We start from the raw sequence: 18,139 nt of genomic DNA, 5'->3' as shown, positions 1-18,139 counted from the left end.
CATCCGACACCGCTCAGTTACTGATTTTTTTAAGAAGAATGGACAGTGAAATGAACGTGAGTGAAGAGCTACTTGACCTCCATTGACTTAAAGACCAAACAAGAGGGACAGATTTATTTGATTGTTTGTTTCGCCGTAAAAAAAAAAACACAAGACCAAATATGTTTATTGATCATCAAATGAAAATTGGTGAACAGTAATACACTAAAAGTTGGCATTTTACTGTTTCTTGGACCTAACGTTTTTCAGTCAGCATGGAGGTGAAGCAGGGCATCTGTTTTTTTTTCACGTCTGCAGTACGCCTGGAAACCTTCATGTTGACCAGTGTTAGGATCTCAGTGAACTCCATAGTTGGGCCATGCTGCTTTAGCGTTTCACATAAATCCTGAATATAGAAGGCTCCAGAGTTTGGATCGCGATATGAAAAGAATCCTGTTCAGAGAAGAAATGAAATCATCATCGGTCGAGTCTAGTTTGAAGGGTCCGGAGGTTTCTTCGGTTTAGGCACGATGAGATGTTTCCTCCACAGTTCCTTGTTCTTCCCTAACGTTTGAATTTCCTCGGTGCTGAGTGACTCCTCGCCCTTAGGAATGAGGTATGACGAGATCTGTTGTCGGTACGTCCTCCTTGGCGCGCCATGTCGAAGTGTATAAATGTGACCATCATTACATTTACATGGTAATATAAATTATATACAGACTTATGTAGATACAAGATCGAATTGCTATAACTGTTGTGTTTAAGTATTATTATATATTTTTTATTTGAGGTTTGGGGAAGATGTCGCCCAGTGATCAGAACAACCAAGCTGCCACTGCTGGGAACTGCTGAAAGCTCATAGCCCTCAACTGCTCACTTGTATGAATAAGATAATTGGAAGTTGCTATGGATAATGCTGTCTGCAAAATACCATAAATGTAAATGTTCCTACACTAAGAGTTCATAACATATTCATTAGAATTTTTAGGGAATTTAGTGAAAATAGAGCAGTTAATGTAGAGGCTTTATATTATACTTAACTTTCTGGTTAAATCTGAAATATAATTATGGCTTGAGCTTCAGATCTTTACTTTAAATGTTTTTCTTTTCTTCTAAATTATTTACATGTATATATTAATCTAAATAAATTAAATTAATTTATAAAAAAAAAAAATCCATAAGTAAAATGTTATCAGTGTCATCATGCATTTGAAGCATGACAGTTCCTCAACCTCAGCTACATTATTCAAGTAGAGAGTACTCTACTAGAGATGAGTGCAGAACTTTTTTTCTAATTGTTTAGTTGTTATTTTGACTTATTTTTGACTTATTAACTTATTATTAGGTTATTTTCATTTAATCTCAGGCCCTGTTTACACGAGAACGCTCGCGGGTGAAAACGAAAAATATTTTATCAGATGTGCCTTTCGTTTAGACGAGGACGGCGTTTTTGGGGCTTAAAAACGCAAAAAAGTGAAACCACCCTCCAGAGTGGAAATCTTAAAAACGCTCCACCGATCGTTTTAGTTCCCGTCTAAAGGGTAAAAACGCAAAAAATCTGCTCAGGTACGCAGCCGCGCGGACTTGGTGTTGTTGTGTGGCAATGCTTCACGTTGCCGCCTGGAGTGCATACTACATCGAATTTCACACACTTTTGCGTCACCATATGCACGCAGAATTCCCCCCCATAACGCTCGTCTAAACGCAGAATAAAAAGTGATAACGCAACGCCACTTTTGCGTTTTCTCTTCAGATCGTTTCCGTGTGAACGTAGCCTCATTTATACCCACCCGGTGCTACAGAGTAGCACATGATGAAATCTGACCCTGTAGGGATAGTGTAGATGTTAGCTGCTTCCTCCACCACTTCGTCATCATCACTATCCCCTGCCGTCATGGCGGTCACAGCATTTTCATGTTTCTCACCAGCGCATGCCTGTAGGTTTAGACATACAGCAAGCATGAGTATATCTCTATAAGTTAAATCTTTATTTTTCTATATATGCAATGATATACTGTAATGTACTAAAGGAAGAGCAGTGTTGTTGTTTACAGTCACCTGGAAGATGAAGATCTTGGGTTTCCCAACAAGGCTCTTACACTCATCCCCTCTGAATAAATCTGTTATTTCCTTAATTTCAATCTGATTATCAAATGCTTAAATTTTTCCTTCTTTTCCATGAGATAGGAATATGCAGACAAAGCAATCCGCATCTTTGTGGTTGGCTGCAGCAGCTATGGTTAAATAGGTTAATAATGTTTCTGCAACAAAATGTATAGTAAATAAGTCAATTCTCAAAAAAACATATTCAAGTCTCAAGATTATACCTTCACGTAGTTGCTCTTGCACCGCTGCCACTTTTTTGTCATTGTAAGATTGTACCTCAAACCCTAATTCTTGAAATCTAAAAATAAAAATGGAAAGTGGTTATGGGTATTAAACATGGTTAAAACAGGTTAGAAATCCTACTGAGCTGTGCTGGTGTCTTCATGAAAGCATCCAAATTCTCAGCTTCAGCCCCACTCTGAGTCACTTCCATCACTGCCATCTTAAAAGCAGATGCAAACAGGAAGCAGTTTTCATTCAGTACCTCACATTCCTTTGTTTTACTGAGCAAAAGTGTCAGTGCATCCACCATGTGTGGTGTAAGAAGGACAGCGACTTTTCGTCCCCTTTTACCCCTGATCTCAACTCTGCTGAAGTGGTTGCAAAGTTTCTGTTCAAATTTGGAAAGGCCCATTGCAACATCCTTATGAAGAAGAGTGTTATCTCTGTCCTGGAAGCTTTTTACTAGCATTTTTAATACTTCCTTAGCACGTCTTCGATTTAACACAATTATTCTTGCAAGGGTGGTTTTAGCAAGCTTTGCATAACTTTGTGTTGGTGGCTCTTTGCTTATGTTTTCAAATGATGCATCAGCAGTTGTCTCAAGGTGTTTGTGAAGAAGCTAAACATCATGAGTCAATGGCAGAGTCAATGGCTTGTTAAATTTTGCTTCACTGAGTGTGCTTAAAGCATTGTGGGGAAATGAGCTCTGACCACTTTCTGGTATACAGTTTTTTTTTTAAAGGTCTCAGTTGACTTGATTAGCTCTTCATCCTCTGCCATTAAAGCTCTACAATGCAAGATCTCACAAACCTTTTGTAAAGTATGCCCCAATTTTAATGCTAGGCTTGGAGTTTGGTAACAGTTCCTTTCCTCCTCATAGCCAGACACAGTCTTGACAGCTTGAAAAACATTTGAAAAGTTGGCAGGTTTTACAGCTTCCTCAAGGCTTTGTATGCAAGACTCACTACGCAGAGTTAATAAAAATCTTCCAATTTCACGAAGCTTCTGACGAATATATTCATGCTTGGTGGTGTCATTTCCATGTTTATTGAAAAAAGACTGTGCTAGTTGAAGGATGCAAAAGTCATTTCGTACTAAAGAGGCAACCTCATCTTGCTTCATTACACTGAGGAGCTTCCATACCCCTGGAGATATCTGTTGTGGAAATGTAGACTCTGCCATGGCTGCCAAACCCAAAACCCTGGTCCTACCCTGGTGTTCCATGAGATTTCCTGGCTTTAAAGAACATCATCTTACATGCCACCATAGGTCTTTACGAACAAACATCACTTTGCAGTACATGCAATGCGTAAACTCTCTCTTCTTTTTACTTTGAGCATCCCAGTTCCTTTCTTTACCACATCAAAATTATGCTGATAGTTGCCCTTGTTTCTAAGTTTCTCCAGAAGTACTTTACGTTCTTTTCAGTTATTTGGCAATGACAGTGCTTTTGCAACTTCACCTTCTGCCATATGTGTTTTCAAATGGCGAGAGATTTTTGACTGTGGTTTCCCACACATGTAACATTAGTTTTTCTTATTTTCTGAACAGGAAATTACAATTGACTGCAGGCACTCATCAGCTATAGCCACTTTAGCTACTATTAATGATTTCTCAATATCTCCATATAGAACACTTTCACCAACTACCTCTTCTACTTCCAAAAGAGTTTTACTTGAAGGTGTACCAGGGACTGCATTTGAAAGATTTAAGCTGTCTGATCCACTGCCTGATGCTGCAACATTTGATTTTCTTTGGGTTTCTGACACTTGCTTAACTGTAACTTTCCCTGAAAATTTATCTGAGCATCGTGCAAAGCTTGCTTCATCAGACTCTGAATCAGTCAACTGTTCCTCATAAAGTAAATCAGGATCTTCACATTTTGCCCTTGTTTGCAACATCAGGAATCTTGGGATGGATAGCCAACTCTACTGAACTCTCAGATTCCCTGCCTGAATCTGGTACATACTCCTCATCTGACAGTGACTCATGTGTATAAGCCGCCTACACTGAAACTAATGAACTTTACACAGGCTTTACCGAAAGAGAGTGTCTGTTACACGGTGTAACGGGTTAAATATGTTGTGACTCCTTTAAGAGCAGAGCACCATTTTGGGAATAGCACGTCACTGCATTCTTCCGGTATTACTGCGTGTGTGTGCGCGTGTGCGACTAAAGATTATGTGCTCATTATTTTCTGATGCTCATTTCTAAGTTTCTTTGACTAACCCATAACGCTGTTGCCAAGAAAAATAAAAAAGCACGCTTTTTGAAAACCTGTCTGTGCTTATAAGAGTTCATTTGCAACTGGAGATTTAGTGAGCTCTCCCTTCACCCAGACTCAACACGCTACAACGGCTTGTATCTAAACAGTAGCCGACCAAGTAAGTCATTGTTCACTGTCTTCCTCCTTCCTTTCAAAACTACTGTATTTCTCTCTGGAGTTTATCTTTTGTCATCGTCGTGTGTTTAAAAATCACCGGTGAAAGTTTTTCTCCCGATGCCGTGCAGCTCAGTACACAGGTGAGGTGCGTTTTTTTTCATTGGTCTAATGTTATGTCGCCCAGTTTTTTGGCTTGAAGTTTGTGAAACCGGGAAAAAGCCAGGAAAAATCCATAAATTAGCCGCTTCGTTGTTTAAGCCACGGGGTTCAAAACGTGGGAAAAAAGTAGCGGATTATAGTCCGAAAAATACGGTACTGACCTTTGCATCTTAGACCAATCCATTTGTGTGACACAGATCCAACACAGGCAGCACACTTGTTAATGCTCGAAACAGTTGCAAGTACCATTTTATGTTTACAATTCTGTAAAAAGTGTTACCAGAACAGCCAATTAACATCATAATCAAATCTATATGTTTAAGAACATATTCACAAATTAAACACAAATATAGTTTTAAAAAAACCTCATTCTTAATTCACAGGGTTTACTCTTGACTTTATAAGAGGTATGTGTAAGCACTGAATGCTGAGGTGATAAAATAGCAAGTTTTTTTTTTTATATTCTACTGAACAGTGCAACTGATTTATGATATACAAATTATCAATATAAACCAATATATGAACTGTTTTGCTTATTGTAAGATACAGTACATACCTAAAAATATAAACCAATAATAATATTTAACAGAACTTCTTATGACAAAAATAATGTCTATCCGGCAACCTTACTGTCTTTTCACAAAGTTCTTTTGAATCCTGTTCCTTAGGCTTAGATTGGTCCTTTATTATGGTAATCTGAAAATAGGCAAAACAAAATGCTCTTATATAGACCTGTCCAGGGATATTTTAATGGTTAATACCTCCCTTTAGGCGGGACACAAACCAATAACCATTTTTGATTTAAACATACATTTAGCTTAACTAATGTTTTAAATTGACCCTCACATTCTACTGACTATGTGATGAACAGACAACAGCAAAATATTGAAGTATTCCAAAAATCAGACAGTGTAAAACCTGGCTGTAGTGTCTTCTTAACCAGGTTAACACATTTAAGGACTATAATTTTGACATAATTAACAATAGATATATATATATATTTTTTTACATAATCTTTTCTGCCTCTTTATTGATTTACACCCATATAATTAACACCCAGCAATAACTTATAATAACAATAACAATGGCTTAACTATACTATAATATTTGGGTCACCTTTGTACTCATGATATACAATCACACAGGTCATATCTGCTATGTGTTTTCCCTTACAATGCTTTGTTAGGATTGCAACCCAATCCAATGTATATACTTCATCGGCTTCTCTATTTAAAAAACTGTTTATGATATCAACATTTCTCAAATTTGTGTTTTTATTTATAAAATATATTTGAGTGAAGGTAACATTCCAGAGCAATTGGCCGGGATTTTTTAAAGTAAATTCTCTTTGAAGTAAAAAAAACTCGTCAATGTGCAGATTTTCATTTCCCAGAAATTCTTACTTGTAGAGGTCAATACTCTAAACCAGGGGTGTCCAAACTACGGCCCGCGGGTCAGTTTTTATTGGTCCGCAGCAAATTCAGAAAATATAATTGAATATGGCCCCCACATGGCGCTTGAGCTCAACTGTTGCCGTGATGAAAGAGTATAATGTCCGTCGGCACTATGAGACCAAGCATTAGAGCTACGCATCGTACACAGGTGCCGAACGAGCACAGAAATTCAAGCAAATGGCAGCTAGTCTGCAAGCTCAACAACAGTTTTTTTTTCGTGCTAACAAAATACAGGAAAACGCCACAGCAGCAAGCTATGAAGTCGCACAACTTATTGCCCAGCATGGCAAACCGTTCTCAGACGGTGATTTCATAAAGCCGTGCCTCATCAAAGTCACAGAAGTAATGTGCCCGGAAAAAGTTCAGGATTTCAACAACGTGAGCTTATCCAGAAATACAGTGGTGCGGAGAATCGAGGACTTGTCAGCTAACCTGAAACTTCAGCTGAGAGAGAAAGCTTGTGCTTTTGATTTTTACTCGATAGCATGCGATGAGAGCACAGACACCGCACAGCTTTTAATTTTTTTGCGGGGAGTCGATGAGAATTTTTGCTGTACGGAGGAGCTGCTTGATATGATGAGCCTAAAAGGCACAATGACGGGTGGAAATATTTTTGACGCTGTGTCAGAGGCAGTTGAAAAGATAGGGCTTAAATGGGACAAGCTCTGTGGAGTAACAACGGATGGAGCTCCGGCCATGATGGGTGAGCGCAAAGGAATGGCATCCATGGTGTGCGTCAAGGTAAAAGAGAGCGGAGGTGAGGCTGTTAGGATGCACTGTATAATCCACCAAGAAGCACTGTGTGCCGAGACTGTCCAGCTGGGCGATGTGATGAACACTGTTGTAAAAACTGTCAACATAATTCGAGCTAGAGGACTGTACCACAGGGAATTTCAAGCTTTCTTATCTGACGTGGATGCTGAATACAGGGATGTACTCTACCACTCTGATGTGCACTGGCTCAGCCGTGGCTCTTTGCTGCAGCGGTTTTATTCGCTGAGATCAGAAATCGGCAAGTTTTTGAAAGAGAAGGGCCGACCTCTTCATAAACTGAGTGACCGTCTGTGGCTGGCAGACCTGGCATTTTTAGTTGATCTCACTCATCATCTGAATACACTGAACAAGAACCTACAAGGCAAAGAACAGCTGGTGTCACACCTGTATGCGCACATGAAAGTCTTCTGTGTAAAGCTCCGCCTGTTTGAGACACAACTACGAAGCTTTAATGTTGCACACTTCCCTGCGCTGTCTGAAATCAAGTCTGCTTTTCCAAAGGCAGACCTTTCTGCTAAAAAAGAGAAATATGCTTCTGTAATTACATCTCTCATGACAGAATTCAACCAGCGTTTTCAAGATTTTCCTGTCGTTGAAAAACAAATTAAGCTGTTCTCGACCCCCTTCCTGGTGGATGCAGAAGAAGTGGAGGAGAGTCTGCAGTTAGAACTGATTGAAATGCAATGTGATGATTCTCTGAAGAGTCAACATCAGCTTCTCTCCCTCCCTGACTTCTATCAGAGTTTGGATCATGCCAAGTTTCCTCTGATGAGACGCCACGCAAAAAGAATGATGAGCCTGTTCGGCTCAGCATACATATGTGAACAAACATTTTCTCTGTTAAATCAGAACAAAAGCAGACTGAGATCCAGAATGACTTATAGCCATCTCTGTGAAGTCCTTTGTGTCTCAACCACCAAACTTTCTCCTGACATCCCAGCCATCCTTCAATCCAAAGGACAGCATCCCTGCTCCCACTGAGAGCAATGTTCTTCACATTATAGGTGAGTTAGAAATACACACAGTAATCATGTGTCAATATGTCACTTCTTGTGTGTGGCCCGGGCCTTTGCTTATTTTTCTGTATTTGGCCCTCACCAAAAAAAATTTTGGACACCCCTGCTCTAAACGATTTAGGGGTATTAAACTATGGAATAATTTCTCATTTAGTAGAAAAATTTTCTTCTTTAAAAAGTTATAAAAGATGTATTAGAAAATTATTTTATTGCTTCTTTATAATTGTGCTTTTGTTTATTGATTTTTTTATGAACTATATATCCTATATAGTTTTTGAAGTATATTATTATTATTATTATTATTTTTTTTTCTTCTTTTTAATTTTATATTTATTTTAGTTTTGTTGCTGCTGTTTAGGTGGAGGCTTTAAATAAATTTAGGTGAAGGCCTTTGGTTTTTTTGCCTCTCCCTACACAATATTTGGATTGTATTCTTGTATATTGTTATATTTGTGCAAAATAAATAAATAAATAAAAAGTGAAGTCCCTCAAAACCAGGTTTCTGTCAGACACAATACACACAGCTGCTGATGTACATTGCCTATCACATTACAACAAGGTCCCCATATACCCAGTGCACTGCTAAACCATGTCTGTTACATACACATGCCGATAAACACAAAACACATGTAAATCACTAAAGCCCTGAATACCATGTATTTGTCAAACACACTGACACACACTAACACTTCTTTGGTGAAGGACTCTTACATGATAGTCCATGAATGTCCTTATTAGACACAGTGTTCTCATAATACAGGTCTCAGTCATACACACAGTCATTTTGATCTCAAGACATGGTTTCAGTGCAAGGAGCAGTTCACAGTGTTCACCCTTGCAGTGAATCTTTCCCAGTGACTAAAGAGACAATACCTTCTGATAAAAACTTACTAAAACAAAGCCAAGTACCTGCAACATTTTGGGAATAATTAATCAGAATATGACTTTTATAAATTTCCTTTACTGACACTTCTCTTGGATCAGCAGCCTCCAACTCTGCAAGTACTGCATTTACTGTACTAAAAAAAGGCTTACGGCCATACCACTCTGAGAAAGCTCGATCTCGTCTGATCTCGGAAGCTAAGCAGGGTCGGGCCTGGTTAGTACTTGGATGGGAGACCGCCTGGGAATACCAGGTGCTGTACGCTTGGGGGAGTGGTGGCTCCAGCGGTTAAGGCGCTGGGTTGCCGATCGGAAGGTCTGGGGTATCGCCGGTATCGCCAGGCTGCCACTCTTGGGCCCTTGAGGTCCCTTACGAGGGAAATATCAAGGTCCGTGACGTCGGAGTGACGTGGGGCCGCCTTTCCGTGGGCTCACCACCTGCAGGAGGGACCGTAAGGGACGGTGCTTTGAGGATTGGGCAGCAGTCGAAGGCGGGGGCCTGCTTAGACTGCTGCCCCCACGACCCGAATTACGGATAAGTGGGAGAAAATGAATGAATGAATGAACATAAAACAAAGTTTTTACACAAAACATTTCATTAAAACAGATTATGTTTAAGAATATTTAAATTAAAAAAAGCATTTGGATCACCAGCAATTGTATTTGTTAACCTCCAGGTTAATAATGTTTCTGCAACAAAATGTGTAGTCTTCTTCTTCTTCTTTCGGCTGCTCCCATTAGTGGTCGCCACAGCGCATCATCTGTCTCCATACCACCCTGTCCTCTACATCTGCCTCTTTCACACCAACTACCTGCATGTCTTCCCTCACCACATCCATGAACCTCCTCCTTGGCCTTCCTCTTTTGCTCCTACCTGGTGGCTCCATCCTCAGCATTCTTCCACCAATATAATTCATGTCCCTCCTCTGCACATATCCAAACCATCTCAATCTCGCCTCCCTCACCTTGTCACCAAAACATCCTACATGTGCTGTCCCTCTAATCAACTCATTTCAAATCTTGTCCATCCTCGTCACTCCCAACGAAAACCTTAACATCTTCAGCTCTGCTACCTCCGGCTCCACCTCCTGTCTTTTACTCAATGCCACTGTCTCTAAACCATACAACATCGCAGGTCTCACCACAGTCCTATAAACTTTTCCTTTCATTCTTGCAGATACTCTACTATCACAAAAGCTCCTCTCTCGGCACCCTGTCAAACGCTTTCTCTAAATCCACAAATACACAATGCAGCTCCTTCTGTCCTTCTCTATACTTCTCCATCAACATCCTCAAAGCAAATAAGGCATCTGTGGTGCTCTTCCTCAGCATGAAACCATACTGTTGCTCACAGATGGTCACCTCTTCTCTCAGCCTGGCTTCCACTACTCTTTCCCATAACTTTATGGTGTGACTGATCAACTTTTCCCCTGTAGTTACTGCAGGTCTGCACATCTCCCTTATGCTTAAAGATCGGTACCAGCACACTCCTTCTCCATTCCTCAGGCATCCTCCCACCTTCCAGAATCTTGTTGAACAATCTGGGTAAAAACTCCACTGCCATCTCTCCTAAACATCTCCATGCTTCTACAGGTATGTCATCTGGTCCAACCGACTTTCCACTCTTCATCCTCTTAATCGCTGCTCTCACTTCCTCATTACTAAATCCTATGTACATCCTGCTTTACCAACTCCACATCATCCAACCTTCTCTCTCTCTGATTTTCCTCATTCATCAGCTGCTCAAAATACTCCCTCCACCTTCTCAACACACTCTCCTCACTAGTCAACACATTTCCCTCTCCATCCTTTATTGCTCTAACTTGCAGCACATCCTTCTCCGCTCGGTCCCTCTGCCTGGCCAATCAGTATAAATCCTTTTCTCCTTCCTTAGTGTCCAACCTCTCATACAGCTCCTCATATGCCTTATCCTTGGCTTTCGCCACATCCCTCTTTACCTGCTGCCGCATCTCCTTGTACTCCTGTCTACTTTTCTCATCACTCATTTTCTCATGTCTATCCCACTTCTGTTTTGCCAACCTCTTTCTCCTTATGCTCTCCTGCACTTCCTCATTCCACCACCACGTCTCCTTGTCTTCCTTTCTATTTCCAGATGTCACACCAAGTACTTTTCTAGCTGCCTCCCTCATCACTCCTGCGGTAGTTTCCCAATCACCCAACACCTCTTCACCACCACCGAGCCCCTGTCTGACCTCTTCCCTTCTCTTCTTCTTCGCCTCCAAAACCATCCTACAGACCACCATCCGATGCTGTCTAGCTACACTGTCCCCTGCCAACACCTTACAGTCTCCAATCTCCTTCAGGTTGCATCTCCTGCATAGAACATAGTCCACCTGTGTGCACCTTCCTCCACTCCTATACGTCACCCTATGATCCTCCTTCTTTTTAAAATAAGTGTTCACCACTGCCATTTCCATCTTTTTAGCAAAATCTACCACCATCTGCCCTTCCACATTCCTCTCCTTAAGGCCATACCTACCCATCACCTTTTCATCACCTCTGTTCCCTTCCCCAAAATGCCCATTAAAGTCTGCCCCAATCACCAATCGTTCTTTCCTAGGTACACCATCTACCACTTTATTTAATTCACTTCAGAATCTTTCCTTCTCCTCCATCTCACAGCTAACTTGTGGAGATGGGCACTGATGACATTTATCATCATCTCTTCAACTTCCAGCTTCATGTTCATCACCCTATCAGAAACTCTTTCACCTCCACTACACTCTTAGTGTACTCTTCCTTCAGAATCACCCCTACACAATTTATCTTTCCATCCACACCATGATAGAACAGTTTGAACCCACCTCCAATGTTCCTGGCCTTACTCCCTTTTCACTTGGTCTCCTGAACACACAACATATGTACCTTTCTCCTCTCCATCATATCAGCTATCTCTCTCCCTTTACCCATCATAGTACCAACATTTAAAGTACCAACCCGAACCTCCACTCTCCTACACTGCTCCTTTTCCTGGCGTCTCTGTAGACGTCTTCCTCCTCTCCTTCTCCTCCTTCGGCCAACAGTAGCCCAATTTCCACCGGTACCCTGTCGGATAACGATACCTGTGGCGGTCGTTGTTAACCCGGGCCTCGACCTATCCGATATGAAATTCTCATTTGTGATCCTTATATTTGATTTGGCAAGTTTTACACTGGATGCCCTTCTTAACGCAACCCTCCCCATTTACCCGGGCTTGGGACCGGCACTAAGAGTGCACTGGCTTGTGCCTCCCTAATGGCTGGGTTGCAACAAAATGTATAGTGTACATGTCTCAAGATTATACCTTCACGTAGTTTCTCTTGCACCACTGCCACTTTTATGTCATTGTAAGATTGTACTTCAAACATACAGGAGGCTAAAAATATCTATGTAAACACACACACACACACACACACACACACACACACACACACACACACACACACACACACACACACCAAGAGCAAATATCTGGTCAGTATAGCAGAATTTAGAGATCTAGAATATAGATGACTGTTTTGAATGTTTGTGAGTGCGCACCTTTGTGTAAGGTTGTCTCTGTCTATATCTGTACCTCTGCGCTCTGGTGAACGTTCAGATTTTTCAAACGTTTTTTGGTTGAAGATTAGTGCCAAGATTCGCCTCTTGTGGTTCATCTTGTTCTCGTCAAGTTTGCTGGAAATTAAAAGAATATACTATTTTTTAAATACAAAATTGTTTATTTTCACCGAATGGATTAAACTTAGTGAATAGAAGACTTCAGAAGTGTTAAAACATTTTAGACAGCCTCAGATTCTTAGACAATGTCTATAGTGTTAATGTGGCAAATAAGATAAAAAGGGAAATAATTATATTAATTAATAAATAAATTATAAATAATTATATATATTATCCATCTATCATTACTAGACTATACAACAGCCCACTACAGTGTAATTAGAGAGATACAATAAGAGAGAAAAAGCATAGCATTCATGGTAATATCACACAAACACACATACAACCACACACTACATAATAGATGTATTAGTTTTACCTTTCACTTTGCACACTTGTCCCAGACATTGTCTCTCGTAGAGGTGCTTCAAACACAATAAATTCAATGTAAACACTTCCTGTAGTTGCTCCATACTTCAAAAATCTAATTTTTTTTTGTGGTGGAAGTCTAACATTGAAGTTACATTAAATATACATTAGAAATGTAAATGGAACATACACAATACAAAACTGTAAAGAATTTTGACCAGATGTGAAAAAGACTCACCTAGAGCTTTCCAATAAACGAACAAATAATACGCTGGAATAATTGGACTGCTTATATCAGCAGCAAATTATTTATTTATTACAGTCTTACCACTTCCATCAGTCACTCCATTCTCCTACTGCAGGGGTGGCCAACCTGCATGCGGCTCTTTTTCTGGTTTCATGCGACTCTTACGTTCATATCGAAGTTTGTGGTTTTTTTTTTATGTGCGTGTTCGCTTAGCTTGAGTTCAATACGGTATTTTTAAGACTTAAATGATCTTGCCCCTTCTGCAGACATGCCCAAAGTCCGGCCCCCAGGGCAAATGCGGCCCACGTTCATATTTCCACTGGCCCAAAGCCTCTGTCATAAAATCAATAATATATGGCCCGCCAGTACTGTTGTCCACAGTATAAAATACACGCGTTAAAAACTATTTTATAATTTACCACAAGATGGCAGTAAACTTGTGGCCGAACTCTCGCGACCCTGTTTTGCGCCTGATCTGTTTTTTGCCCATTTCTAAAATGGCAACTGGAAGTAAGAAAAGGAAAGTTGACAGCGAGTGCTGCCGTTTCCAGGACAAGTGGAAATCGGAATATTTTTTTACTGAGTTACGAAACAACTGTGTCTGCCTAATTTGCCAAGAGACCGTGGCTGTGTTCAAGGAGTTCAATATAAAAAGGCACCTCCAGACGAAACATGCTAATTACTTTTTTACTGAAGTGGAAGTAAAGAAGTCTTGGCTGGGACATGTACTTAAGTAAAAAGTAGTTATTACTTCTACCTGTTTTAGTGTCAATAAACTGGACCTCACATCATATAAATTAGATAGATAGATAGATAGATAGATAGATAGATAGATAGATAGATAGATAGATAGATAGATAGATAGATAGATAGATAGATAGATAGATAGATAGATAGAAAATAGTGCAGATAAATATGAATCATATTTACAGCATGTGATATATATGTATAATAATCTTCAATGCTCAACAGTTGAAGGAGTTTTTGTCCTGTCTATACCATGCTACCAGAACACCTTTTCCACAAAATAACTAAGGCCTTTAAAAAAAAAAAAAAAAACATTATTTTGCAAAAACACACTGATCAAAATTAGAGAACACTTTCAGATACCTCCCAGTTATTGGTGTTAATCTGGCACCTGGTGCTAATTTCCTTGATTATCTGTCAACCCCGATTTAACTGGCAGCCTAACTTCCAGTTTCACTGACTCTGCAAGATGGTGGGCCGTTCTAAAGTGACTGAAAGCCTTTGGCAGCAGGTTGTCCAGATGACGGCCAAAGGGATGACCCTATCAGCCATAGCAAGACAAGTTGGTCGTTCCAAATCTGTGATTTTAAGAATATTGACTCTTTAGAACATCGCAAACTCATTCAAGTCCGCCAAGAAGGCTGGTCCTCCACGGAAGACAAATACAAGAGAGGACAGGATACTGCGGATGATCTCAATGGGCAATCGTTTCCACACTGCAGCTGGAATTGCTCACCAGTTCAGCGCTGAACAGGGTAAGGATCTGTCTCGTCATACAGTGTCTCGAAGTTTAACAGCATTTGGACTGAAAGCCCACTCTGCAGTGACCAAACCTCTCATTAGCAGAAAGAATCAAAAGGCTCAAATAAGCATGTTGTGTGGACAGAGGAGAACTGGTCCAAAGTTCACTCCAGTGATGAAAGCAAGTTTAATTTATTTGGGTCCGATTGGAATCATTATGTTCGGCGACTAACTGGAGAAAGACTGAACCCAAAGTGTGTAAAGAAGTCAGTGAAAAGTGGAGGAGGAAGTGTCATGGTTTGGGGCATGTTTTCTGCAGCAGGAGTTGGGCCTCTTATACAGCTACATGGCAGAGTGAATGCAAATGTTTATCAGAACCTTCTTCAACAATAAAAAAAGAAGTTTCATCTGATATTAGGAGACCGTTTCGTTAACCTGCGACGAAAGCACGGATGCATCCGACACCGCTCAGTTACTCATTTTGTTGAGAGGAGTGGACAGTGAAATGAACTTGAGTGAAGAGCTACTTGATCTCCAGAGCCTTAAGGACCAAACAAGAGGGACAGATTTATTTGTTTCTGTTTGTTCCGCTGTAGATGACATAAAACTACAGTGGAATAAAATCACGGGGATTATTATGGATGGCGCACCTGCCATGGTTGGCGAGCACAGTGGATTTTTAGCCCTGGTGTGTAACAAAGTCAGCGAAGAAGGAGGTAACGAAGAAAACTATAAAACTCCATTGTATTATTCGCCAAGTTCTATGTGAAAAACATCTGAAATATGATCACGTTATGAAACCGGTAATAATGGCTAATAATTATATTCGCTCCAAAGCCCTGTGCCACCGCCAGTTTCAACAATTTCTACTGGACATTCACTCTGAATACGGAGATGTTGTGTATCACACTGATGTAAGATGGGAAAGATTTCCGATTTCCGATTTCAGCGTAAGTAATGACCCGTTTTCGAGCACACAATATCAATGTGCAAATGAGGAGGTATGCTGCAAACATCTCATCTCTGGCTAAATAATTTCAACAGCGTTTCAGGGATTTTGCAACTATTGAAGAGGAGATCACGCTTTTTTCCTCTCCTATTTCCGTGGACCAGAAGCTGGATAAAGACAGGTTTCAAGAGATTCATACATTTGTTAAGAAAATGTTGAGCTTGTTTGGCTCGACATACTTGTGCGAGAAGACATTCTCAGTTATGAACATGAATAAGAACCGTGTGAGAACAAGACTAAGCGACTCTCACCTGCGTGACATTTTGCGCATTAAATCCACCATTTTTGAGCCAGACCTGCCCAGTTTACTGCAGTCGAGATCTCAGTATCACCCTTCGCAATAATGCAAACATGTTATTTGTTGATTTTGTTGAATAAAGGTTTCATAATTTCATAAAATACTTATTTTATTACATACATTCATTTTTTTAACCTACATTTATCCAGAAGTGGGAAGTAACGAAGTACAAAGTAATCAGTACTTACTCTTTTACCAGAGTATTTTAAAACATGAGTATCTGTACTTCTACTTAAGTAAAGGATGTGTGTGCTTTTGCCACCTCTGCTTTTAATTTATCAATTGGTGTTAGAAATAGCTCATATGAAAAGCTAAAACCCTCCCAAATGATGTTAAATGCACTGAAATAAATTAGTTTCACTGAAAAAAGATTTATCATTTAATCAAGACAGAAAGATCAAATTTTGGCAAGACAAAAGTTTTGTTGCCTATAAAGAAATTTAACAAATTTACTGCAAATACAAAAATATGTCAGCAAATTAAGTAGTGGTGCTGTGAGATCCAAATTTTATATCTTGTATGACTTCCATGAGCTTGAGGGACTGCATCCATGCGGTTTGGCAAGGATTCATACAATTTATTGATGAAGTCATCAGGAATAGCAAAGAAAGCAGTCTTGCATGCCTCCCAGAGTTCATCAATATTTTTTGGTTTCGTCTTCCATGCCTCCTCTTTCATCCTACCCCACATATGTTTTCTGCAATATTTGCCGCAACTGTGGTGTAATTCAACAGAAGATTCATCTGAAAAATCCACCCTCTGCCACTTTTCCAGCGTCCATCCTTTTAGCAGGCTGTGGGCCTTGGCAAATGCCACACGGTTTTTTAATTGTCTTTTGATTAGTGACCAGGTCTCGTGGAGCTCTGCTGCAGTGGAAAATGGGCTTGCCTTGGATTTTCGATCCAACAAACAGTCCTCTCGAGAATTTGTCTTGCGGGGTCTGCCTGACCTGGGCTTGTCAAAAACGTCTCCAGTCTCTTTAAATCTTTTTTTTAATCCTCTGTACTTGACGCTGAGACACATTGAAGGTGTCTGCAACATCAGCATTGGATCTGGTCTTCAGCCTCTTGATAATCAAAACTTTAGTCTCAGGGTGAATCTTAGGCATGTTTACAGAGGTCTAGTTGCAGTTGATGTGAGGGTCTAGTGTACTGGGGTTCTTTTTATACACACCTGAGACCTAATTGATCCATTATTAGTCACAGGTGAAACTCAGATGACAAGGCGACAACACTTATGTCTTTGCAAAAATTGACTCATTGGGTTTTACCAAGCTGTGAATATTAGAATACTTTCTGAGTTTCGATTTGCACTGAAACATTATTACAAAAGCTGTTGGGATTAAAATGAGCCATTTCTTGTAAAAAAAAAATCTTGATTAGAAATATATTTCAGGGGCACTTTAGGTCAATTTGTACACAGCGACAAGACTTTTTTCAGGGATACTGGGATATTTTAAACTAAAGTATTGCATTGTATTCGTATCTCCATCTGAATTACAAGAATCATATAGTGAAACAGAAAATAAATGAATAATACAGTTTATAGAATTTTTTTTTTTTAACTGTCAATTGCCTGTTTTTTTCACTTACAAAAAGCACTAGAGTTTGCACGTGAAATTTTGGAAGATTAAATACTTTTCTGAAATACTGAATTATTTAATATGGATAATTAAACAGGTATTTCTAGTAAAGTGGCTGATGAGTTTATAAACAAATCATGTATAATCATATATTAAATATACAATTACTTATGAATAACCTGAATAGCTGACACAATAGACTATTCTTCTATGTTGTAATTGTACTGTATGTTGACTATATTAGCTGAAATATGATAACTATTATACAAATGTTGGTAAGAGTATTACTGCAGTATACATGCCTTAAAAACAGTTCTCTAGTTAGAGAAGCACAATCGAAAAGAAATATCATTGTATCCTGGGCAGTATTGTGACCCATATGTTCACGAGGCAATAAAAACATATTAGGTAAAAGATTGGAAGTTTTACCTTTTACTTTTTTCTCCAGTTCTGGACATTTTCTCTCTGTTGGCTATTAAAATGCAAAAATAAGTAAAATGTCAAAAGGCAAATT

At 39.7% G+C, this 18,139-nt stretch overlaps 1 pseudogene across 1 annotated transcript; it reads right to left on the bottom strand.

Moving 5' to 3' along the window:
* Window positions 1–151: 151 nt before the first annotated feature.
* On the bottom strand, window positions 152–18,139 carry LOC310724598 (caspase-6-like; annotated as a pseudogene). Its single transcript, XR_014538344.1, has 6 exons — window positions 18,055–18,139; window positions 12,516–12,650; window positions 2,307–2,383; window positions 2,038–2,213; window positions 1,770–1,914; window positions 152–432 (listed from the first exon to the last, which is right to left on the bottom strand). The product of XR_014538344.1 is annotated as a caspase-6-like (transcript).

The sequence above is a fragment of the Silurus aristotelis genome (assembly GCF_946808225.1).
Source record: "Silurus aristotelis genome assembly, chromosome: 4".
Classification (NCBI taxonomy): domain Eukaryota; kingdom Metazoa; phylum Chordata; class Actinopteri; order Siluriformes; family Siluridae; genus Silurus; species Silurus aristotelis.
This window is presented reverse-complemented; position numbering and strand designations above follow the sequence as displayed.